Here is a 10,536-nt window from a genome sequence, read left to right as displayed (position 1 = left end):
GTTTCCTGTCGGTCCAAAGAACATTCTGAAAATTACAGATGTTGTTCCGTTCAAACTTTCAGGGTATGCAGTTTTTAATAGTATTGTTGGCATATGATTCTCCCTATGAACAAAAAACAAATAAGACCCTGAGGGATTTATAGTCTGGAGGTTGTGGGTAGTTGAGGAGAAGTTTCCAAGACGATTCTGGACTTGGGTGGGGAGAAGCTTGTCCAAATCAAAAAAGATGGCACATCTTGGTGGAATAATCAGCTTCTCTCTCCGATGGCCACGTGTGCTCCATCCAGCTGGGCTATTTTGTGTCTCCTTTCACAAGACCAGCTCTGTTTCACTCCCGATTCACACGGGAGCTTGGCAAGATGCTTGTCTTACGGGTTCCCTTGTTCCTGAGACTTGTTACTTTTGAGAGAGAATTTGGTCCCAGTCTGGAGGACTTCGCTAAGGGGAAGGTGAGGTCTGGCTTTTCTGGAACTTCAAGACAAGCTGTACCAAGGGGGAAACGGCTCCCAGGTCCAGGTGTGATCACACTGTGAGCACTGACACACACATGTGGTCTGCAGCTCTCGGAGGTGTGGTGAAGTCAAACCAAACCAAGGCTCCACGGTGGAGACCTGAGTTTCCCAGGTGCTAACAGGAGCATATCCACAACGAGGCCACCTAAAACTTGGCCAAGAAAATTAGTGATGGGCGTACCTCATAAAACATTTAAGTTCGGGCTTACTTCAATTAAGCCTCTCAGAGCCTCAGGTGTTTGTCCAAAGCTTACCTGAGCCTGAACTCTTGGAACCAAGGGAGTTTGCTGAGACCTGCATGAACATGCTTGCCCATGAAAAGTCTGGCAGCAAGAACCCCTCACCCCCATCTCCACCCCAGTCCAAAAAGATCCCAGCCGAGGACTACGAGAAGTAGCTTCCAAACATTTCTAAACTCTGAAAAGTTTGGATTTCACTTTAACCAGAGATGCCAAGTATCTGTTTTTTATTCAGGGGTGGGGTAGGGGGTGAGATCTCAAAAATTATCTTTCTGTCCCAGATGATGTTGTCACATAACATGGAATCAGAATGTCTCCATTAGACAAATAATCAGTGAAGGGCACAGCACAAAATGTGGTTCTTTCTTTTCTAATCTGGGTTGAAAACTGTGGACTGGATTGAGTTAGATTTGGGGGTCAGTTCAGGCCAAATGGAGGTGGCTTCCTCTCACTTCCTATAGTCATTAAAAGCCTTTATCTAATATATTTAATGACAACAATAACTGACATTAATGGAACTCGTACTCTATACCGGCCTTGTGCTGAGCATTTTATAAGTGATTATCTCATTTCATCCTCAAGGCTACTCTGTGGGCTGGGTGCTGATTGTCTACACTGCATAGACAAGAGAAGCAAGCTGTGAGAAGTTACATTACTTGCCTGAATTCACTGGTATTAAGTGGCAGGAATTGAACTCGGGTCTCTCCAGGCATAGAGCCCAAGCTCCTAAGCATTTTGCTGGATGAACCTCCACTGAGATGGTTTTCATAAGCAAGAACAGAGCTATCGTCTGAATAAATGAAGCTGGTTCTGTTCATAAGAAAATGGGCATGAAACTGCTTTGAGAGTGGCAAAGCCTCACAGAGAGGCTAAGATTTAATTATTACAAAGAAAGAAATTCTATGGTGTGGGAGGAAGAGCAGAAAAGGGAGAGTGGGGAAGATACTGATCATGAAAGAAAAAGAACCGTATCTTGGAATTTGTAAAACTTAAGTATTCAAGGATTGGAGGGGAGAAATATGGAGAAATGTGGGAAAAGATCAATTTGTGGGGAGGTGGGAAAACAGGGACAGATCTTTTCTTTCTTTCATTTAGGTTTCCATTAGATCATCTGTGCATATTAAAAAGACCCTATGAGTCCACATCAAGAACTGGGCATTCAGGACTATTGCGTGGTTAACCGCAGCCCTGCAGACACAGTCTTGGCACGTCAAGGTTCTGTCACCGAACAGTATTTGGAGGGAGCTCAGATTCTACATGGCAAATGTCTGTATTCTTTCATAAGGCCACACTCTGAGATGTCGCCCTCATGAGAAGGAAGACCCTGGATTGGAAGAGGAGGAAAGAAGCAAACTTCGTGCCTTGACTTTAAAAAGGCTACAGGCTCTTCTGCATGTTCTTAGAAACACGAGTTGCGATGGATCTCACGTCTGAATGTACGTAAGAAACACCCGGTGACCCTTTAAGACTGCAGATTTTTCAGATTCATTCCTAGACACTGTGACTTAGAAGTCCAGTGAGGCCAGGGAATCTGTAACCCGTACCCCATTTTAACAAACGCTTCAGGTGGTAGGGATGTCAGCGGCCGGCAGACCACAACGGGATAGAGGAATTCACAGCTCAAAGGAGAGGACTTTATGCCCTTATTTTCACGAATGTGGAAATTGATATTTGTTGTACGTCAGTATTACTGAGTTCATTCTTAGAAAACCAGATTTTCATGTTGGTGGACAATGTGAATTTGGGGAAAGCCATATGCTTAGCTCTATGTGAGACCTTTTCTATATAGTCTCATTTCCTATGCAGAATAACCTTGTAAGATTAGGATTATTTTGCAGGTAACGAAACCACAGATTAAGAAGGTTTAAGTATCTTGAGTGAGGTCATACAGCTAAGAAGTGTGGAGTCAGGATTCTAAATCAATATGTATTTGAGACCTTTTCTGTATACCATGTACCTTCTAAACCTGTCTTCAGGTGAAATTTATGACGCATCTACTGTGATTGGACAACAGTTATTCAGGGGAAAAGGTGGACATTATAAATGGAATGACCAAATTCACAGAGCCAATGCCAGGTTTTAGGGCACACTGGCCTTACCCAGGGAATTTCAGTCCTGAGGGCTGAGTCTTTTCTTAATGGGGTCCCATGGTTCAAAGCATCTGCTCTAGGGCCATCAAAGTAACCTTTCTACTGATGGATTGCCTCTTACTACCCTTCCCCATTTGGGACTCAGTCAATGGCTACCACTGATCAGCTGCCATGACAGAGGATAAGCTCAATACATCCTGCAACCTGGTTTGACTTTGTCATGGTCATGAAAATGGCGGGGGCAGGGGGGAGCATAACCTTCTCTGCAATTCCAACTTCTCTTCTTTATATGTTAATAATATTCCATTGTTATGATTATCAAAAGAGCATATCAACTTGTTCAGTGAACAGTTATTGAATTCTGTCTAAGGCTGTGTGCTAGGGAGGGAAGGGGATTTAGATTTCTGAACAAGACAAAGCCCTGCCCTTGGGAAGCTTATATTCTAGAGGACAGAGCACCAGTGACACACAGAAAATAAACAACTGAATACATAGGATGTCAGTGAACATCGGTGTGGAGAAGAATAAAGCAGAGTAGGAAAGATAAGGAAGGGACAGTGGTCTATGTTATACATATTCATACGTATTAACACATGTGAAAGTAGATACTTTTGAAAACTTTGAACACTAGGAAAACAATATAAAATATCATCCAGAATCCTACTATTGATACATAGATATAACCACTGCTAACAGTTTGGTCTGTTTTCTTTCGGACCTTTTTCTCTATTGAGTTGTGATCATATCCTATCTGCTTTCTTTTTTTTTTTTTAATTATTATTTATTTATTTATTTTATTTTTGGCTGTGTTGGGTCTTCGTTTCTGTGCGAGGGCTTTCTCTAGGTGCGGCAAGCGGGGGCCACTCTTCATCGCGGTGCGCGGGCCTCTCACTATCGCGGCCTCTCTTGCTGCGGAGCACAGGCTCCAGACGCGCAGGCTCAGTAGTTGTGGCTCACGGGCCTAGTTGCTCCGCGGCATGTGGGATCTTCCCAGACCAGGGCTCGAACCCGTGTCCCCTGCATCGGCAGGCAGATTCTCAACCGCTGCGCCACCAGGGAAGCCCCCCATCTGCTTTCCTGGTGTAACCTGCATTTTTTTTACTTAACAGGCCATAATCATTCTTCCATTCCATTAACATGATTTCATAGTTAAAGGTTTGCTAAGTGCCACTGTAGGAATGCACTACAATTGATTTAGCTATTTCCTCTGTTGTTGGTCATGTAGATTATTTCCCATTTTTCCCCATTACAAATATCACACTGATGCTCTTTCTTAGATAAATCGTTGTGTGGATATCTAAGTATTTTTTCAGAATGAATTTGTGTGTTTTTGTGTCAGGTTCCTGAGGCTCTTGATGGATGTTGCCAAACTGCCCCCCAGAAGCAGGGGGGACTCGGCCATCTTATCACAGTGTGTAGCAAAGCTTTTCCTAAGCTCTCTCAAGAGTTCTGTTCTGGGCTTGCATTTAATTTGCCCCAGTCTTGAGGGGCCAGTCCTCCCAGGTCTGAGGATACAATACTCATGTGCCACTCCCCGGGGTGACACTCGAAAGGACCCTTCCCATCTGCGCGGTGGAGAAGAACGCCTCTGACCACATGCGCACCTTCGCCAGGATCTGAAGAGGTGACCTTCCTCCCTTCCCCCAGTCTTTGCTCGAGTGAGTCTAAATCTATTCCTGGCCTCTCAGGGCCCCCCCTCCAGGATGCTGTAATCACAGCACTAACCTGTGTTCACATTTCCCTTTATCGAGCAGAAATCCCCCTGTGCATCGACATAGCCTGGCTGCTTCCTAATGGCCCCAGCTCCCAACTTCTAATGGCCCCATCCTCATTTCTCCCAGGAGCCAGCTCTTTTTGTTAGTGTTTTAAGATTCCTGGTCCAGATGAAATTTCCCCCATGATGTCCATCTGGCCAAATTGAAGGTGATGCAGGCAGTGAGACAGAGAGACGGGTGTGTCTGCGTCAATAGGACAGAGGAACGTCCGGGCTATCCATCTTCCATCTCCTCCAGTGACATCCCACCGCCCCCTCCTTGTCTGCAATGTGGGGATGAGAGACGACATCCCTAATAGCTAGCGCCATGCCACAAAGACAGGGTGGATGAAGGTACTCTGCTCAGAGCCCTCCCTTCCAGCCCTGACAACACGAGAAGACACTGCTTCTTTCTTTGTGGGTCAAACCCCTTCAGAGTGTGGCCCTTCCCCTTTTGCAGATCACCCCATGGGAGACATAATCTTTGGAGGAGATGTTACCAAGGGCAACAGGGACTCTATACGCATTGATCCTTCCGGGGGTCTGAGCTGTTTGTTCTATGCCTTAAGAAAGAAGCCCTTACCCACACTTGACCTCAACTGCGGCTTCCTCAAAATAAATAAAATGCTTTGCTGATGTAGAAAATCATGCTCAGCAGTGATTACAAAGCACGCTGCTAGCACAAAAAAAATGACTGTTTTAAAAAAGGAAAATATTATAAGCACTGGACGATGCCAGCATCTCCATTTTTTTTTTTTTTTTCCGTTCCTACGAAGCCACCTGGGGATCAAGTTTTCCATTTCTCCCTCCCTTGATTAAGGTGAGAGATTACTCATGGGCTTCCACGGCCAGCTGCTAAGTACACGGGTTTTAGGCTAGGCACCCATTTCTGGGAAGAGAGGTGGGGGAGTAAAAGAAAAAAAAAAGTTCTTCAGTTGCAAATTCAAGAAGTTATCTCTGAACTGGGATTTAATTGTTAACCAGTAATTAAATTATGAAAACAAAGAAGTCTTCTTTCCAAATCCCCAAAGGATTCCTGGGGAGCAGACTGCAGCCTCTTTGTGTGACAACAGCACATGCCAGCAGAAGGACATTCCCCACAGGTACACGTGCATCCAACTGCCTCCTGGAGCTCCTCCTCACCTTCTCCCAGGTGCCTCTAGCGTTCCCACCTCGCTCAGGTTTGAGGAAAAAGTCACTCATTAGCTCAACAAATATGACGGGGCTCCCCCTTGGTTCCAGGGATTCTGCTGGCGCCGGGGGTTCAGAAGTGAGCCAACTACAGAAAGTTCCTCCCTTCACAGAGCTTTCATTCCAGTGGAGTGAAGGCAGATCAGCCACTGGGAAGGAAGGAAACAAACGCAGTAACTTCAGGGCACGTGTGGTGCCTGCAGGAAATTTAAAAAAGCAGGTGACTGAATGCTAGCGCTGTGAGCAGCTCATGGAGAGTGGTTCCCGCTCCTCCATCCCCTATTTCATTCTCAGGAGCCAGAGGAATTGTCTGAAGAGGAAACCTGATTCTGCGTAATCATGGGAATTTGACATTTCATTCCTGGTCCTTTCAACATTGTCTTTTCCCATCTACTAGATTGTAAGTGTCCTGAAAGCAGGGATAGGACTGCTTTGTTAACTTCATCCTCGCAGTGTCACGTATAGTAGAAGCTCAGTAAATATGTGTTGAACGGATGGATGGATGGATGAATCAAGAAAGGCTCTATTTGAGGAGGCTTCTGTGATTGACACTTAGGAGAGGGGCTCAAGCTACTTCATATCCATCAGGGAAGCACCCAACTGGAGGGGCAACAAGAAGCACAGTATGGGATCCTGCGGGCTTGGGAAGCCTACTCCAGGTGTCTGAAAATGGCACCTCCATGGCCCTTCACCACCAACCCAAGCACAAAGCCTGGAAAGGTGACCTCAGAGCCTCACTTTGGTGGTATTAGGTCTAGAAGGGTTTCCATAGGGAGACCACTGAGAAGTATGGTTGACTCAATTCCTTAACATCATAATTCAAACTCCTAAGAAGGCAGGAGAGATTGTAGGGAGCGATGGGAGTGTAGCCCCTCAAGGGCTCTGAGACACTTAGATTAGGATCTCTACGAAGGTATTCTGGGTTCTTCCTTTATTCGCAGGGCTTCTATAATCTCCAGTACACCTGATTGCTATTTATGCCCACCAGCTTGCTTCAAACCTTTAATGAATGTCTTTGCTCAGAGGTCTTGAGGCTGAAGGTCTTTTCTTTTTTGAATCATCAAAGATTTGAAAGTCAACCTGGCTTCATCAAAAAGGCAGTGAATTCCCTATTAAAGGAAAGACTGAGGTCGAGGCTGGACATGTCAGGGGTGTTAACACAGGTTTCCCCCGCCTATCCGAAAGTAGAGCGGCCCTACAAAACCTTTTGTAAGCTGAAACAACGTAAAGTGGAGAAGCAATTACCTTTCTTCCTAACTGCGAAAATCCTCTTCACATTTCTTCCAGTTAGCGAAAACAGGTACCAATGCAGGTCATCATAAAGAGAACTTGCAAAATGTGCAGGGTATCTGCAGATCAAACACCGGATAAGAATTGAAAAACAAATTGCTCTCAACTACTGTCCAAACCTGACCTTTTGTGAGCCTGTGACATAAAACACTCATTCTATGAGCCATCAAAGGGGACTTTATCCTATTCTGTATCCATGTCACACACTGGAAGTCAGGACCCAAGGGTTTTCTGGGCCTTGTTTTTCTCATCTGCAAAAAGGGGTTGAACAGTTCTATCTCCCAGTGTGGTTGGAAGGGTTCCCGGGTGTCACACTTAGGAAACACCAGGCTCCCACTCAGCACTTCATAAACCGTGGAGGCATTTGAGGGTGAACTCTTTCAGTTCTGGGGCACTGAAAGTTTAACACTTCTTAATAATACTAGTTACACTGGGCCAAGGCAGAAATCGGTAGGACTCCAGTGTCCCTGCTCCCCGATTATGGAAGCAGTAAAAAAAAAAAAGGGTCGATTTTATCCCTTTGGTGACCTGTACACCCCACCTAGCAAGACCAGGCCTAAACATGCGGTCCCGATTTCTTGTCTTAGGGGAAAGACTCATGTTCTTAGAGAAGCTGATTTTTACCAGTCTCAATAAAAAGTAATTTCCCATCCATGGAGAGCGGATTGGACTGCAAGAGGCCCTGCTAAATGTTCTCAGCAGATACGCGGATATCAGACCCAACAGAGGACATGTGCCTGTGCTGGTTCTTCTTCCTATCCACCCTCACCCCAGCCTCTACACTATGTCCATCCAAGAAACCTCAGCTCAAACATCACCTCCTCCAGGAAGCCTGTCTTGATTGCTATAGATGACTTTTAAGTTCCTTTATACTCTGTGATGGTGTCATGTGTGTATGTCTCTCTTGTAACATGGATAGCAGTTTAAGTTTGGGCTTGTGATGGGGTTTGGGTAATAGATTTTTCCCATTGGACTGCAAGCATTGGGGTGGGAGTCCCCAGTGCCCACCACAGAGGCAGAGTACCCTACAATGAAATGCTTGTGGAAGGAGAAAGGACGTCTGTGTGGCTCTTGGCTATAAAGAACACTGAAAGCAGGAGACACAGCATTGTGTGGGTAGGTGTCTCACTGCCCTGCAAGGCTTGGGAAGGAGCAGAGGTTGCAGCCAGAGGGATTTAGGTTAGTGTTCAGGAAGAAAGCAGCTTTGCAAACATTCTTTCAAATTCCAGGCTGCCTAAAGAGTTAGAGTGGGATACCAGGGAAAACAGTCAGCAACTATATCAGCCTCTACAAACACAACAATCTGCTTTGCCCCAATCCTGATTTTTATTTTCCATAGGTTTTAGAAGATAAACTTTATGGCGAAAGATTATGAGCAGGGTTTCGGCTAGGCTTCTTAAGCTAGGGGGATTTAAGGAAGGAGACAGTACTATCTTTCTGGGACCCAGGGAATCTCTGGGGATGCGTGGAGCTGGAAAGGCTCTCAGCAGCTGGGTAACCCTGGGTATGGAAGTTCAGACACATCTCCTTTAAGTCATCAGAAGAGAAACACCTCTTGGCTTCTGCTGTGTTAGGGAAAGAGGGGAGCACGACCAGATCCTCTCCCCCTGGAAAAGGGCAGAGGGAAGGCTAGTCCGGGCCTTTCTGCTCAGCCTATTAGGCAACAGCAGACTGAGTACAGACATGCTTCGCTGCAGTGCCAGGCTCTAAACAAGGGCTAGGGTGGTAGGTAGCCTTCTGCCAGGTAGAAACCAGCCTTGCCAGCAGACACTCCTCCACCAGACAATCCTGCTCCCAGCTATGGGGCCACTTCCCAGGCAGTTTCCAAACAAAAAAATAGGATTGAGTTCATTTCTCACTGACTTTTTTTTTTCTCTCCTGCATTCCTAATCCCTACCTTTTGCTGTTGTTTTGAATTCCTAATTTATAGGCCATGGCGCTCTTGGCGAACAGAGACGCTCGCTAGGGAGCACAGAGAGGAGGGGAAGCCTCCACTCCAGCCCTGGGTCTGCCACTGGGTTCCTGTGCGACCTCGGCCAGAGGCGCTGCGTCTCTGTGCTCACCGTCCTCACCTGTAAGTGGGGTTAATTTCGCCTGCCGTACTGACCACGCCAGCCAACGGTGAAGCCATAACCAGGAGAATTGGAAGGAAGCCCCTTGAAAACACAGAAAAAAAGAAACTTTGTAGGACAAAGAAACACATTTTGTTACCTATGCTGAGCTGGGCGGTTCTCCACAAAATTGGGAAATAGTGACTCCCCGCATGCAGATGGGTTTATGTTAAGTGCAGCCATGTGCTAGAGCAATGCTTTTACAGGCTGGTTCTACCTGGCGGGGGGCGGGGCATGGACTCAACTGAGACGCATGCCTAGATGGGGGACCCGGGATCCCCCATACCTCAGGGGCTATCTTAGAGTTCTGCAACAACACAGAAAGTGGGTAGAACCAAGGGTTCTGGAGCCAGAGACACACTCGACTTCAAGTCCTGCTTTTGCCTGGCCACCTGGAGCAAAGTGCTTCAGTGCTCGGTGCCTCAGTTTACCCATCTATAACAAGATTTAAATAGGAGGAAGCATGGCAACTGCTTCAGAGCAAAAGCACAGCGTCTAATACAGAGTAATACAGTTGTTCAGTACAGTGTCTGGTACAGCAAATGATCGTTATTATTTCACTACTGATGTTATTATTAACCCAAAGTACCCAGGGCTGCCTACACCTCAATTCTCCTTCCCTCTTACCCAGGAAATCTCCCTCCTGAAAAACTTCGAAACTGAGGCCCTGCTTTGCAGCAAGAAAACTGTGCTCCTCAAGGCCAAATGCTCCAAAACCAGTGTCTGGATGGGGATGGGGGTGGGGAGGACTTTCGTGGGGGGGGGGGGGGGTTGCGGGGGGGTGGAATTTACCTTTTGGAAGTGACCCAGAGGCCAGTTAGAGACAGGGGGGGGAAAGGAGGGAGGCGAGAGAAGCCGCCGGTGCTCTCGCGCAAGTTCACTGAGTTGATAAAGTTATTAAAACATAAAACACGCACAGGCTCCAGGAGGGAAAAATAAATAAATACAATAAAACAGCCCGCGCGTCCAGCCCTGTTCCCCCAGGGGGTGTAAAGGCTGGAGGGCGAGGGAGCCCGAGGAACGGGTCGGTCAGGTGAACCAACCTCCCGGGGCGCGGCGCAGGGAGGCGTCCGCCCCGCCCAGGCTCGCCCACAACTCAGTGCCGGCCCCTCCTTTAAAATAAAATTTAAAAAAAAAAAGAAAGAAAGAAAGAAAAAAATGCCCCGGCGAGAGGCCCGCTCCTGCCGAGTCCCCGGGACTCCCGCGGCCATCCCGGGAGAGAGCGGAGCCAGACCGCCCCTCGCGCGCCATTGGTCCACCCGCGTAGCAACAGCCGCGCGCCGACCAATGGGAGCCGCGGAGCCGCCGGCCGCGGTCCAAGAACCTGGCTGCCAGAAAGTTCCCCGTCCC

At 47.1% G+C, this 10,536-nt stretch overlaps 1 long non-coding RNA gene across 1 annotated transcript; it reads right to left on the bottom strand.

The window, feature by feature from the left end:
- Positions 1 to 5,626: 5,626 nt before the first annotated feature.
- LOC137753843 (uncharacterized) lies at positions 5,627 to 9,228 on the bottom strand. Its single transcript, XR_011071599.1, has 3 exons — positions 9,148 to 9,228; positions 7,031 to 7,134; positions 5,627 to 5,934 (listed from the first exon to the last, which is right to left on the bottom strand). It is a non-coding gene; the product is annotated as an uncharacterized lncRNA (long non-coding RNA).
- Between the last annotated feature and the right edge of the window lie 1,308 nt (positions 9,229 to 10,536).

This window comes from Eschrichtius robustus, chromosome 19 (assembly GCF_028021215.1).
Source record: "Eschrichtius robustus isolate mEscRob2 chromosome 19, mEscRob2.pri, whole genome shotgun sequence".
NCBI lineage: Eukaryota > Metazoa > Chordata > Mammalia > Artiodactyla > Eschrichtiidae > Eschrichtius > Eschrichtius robustus.
This window is presented reverse-complemented; position numbering and strand designations above follow the sequence as displayed.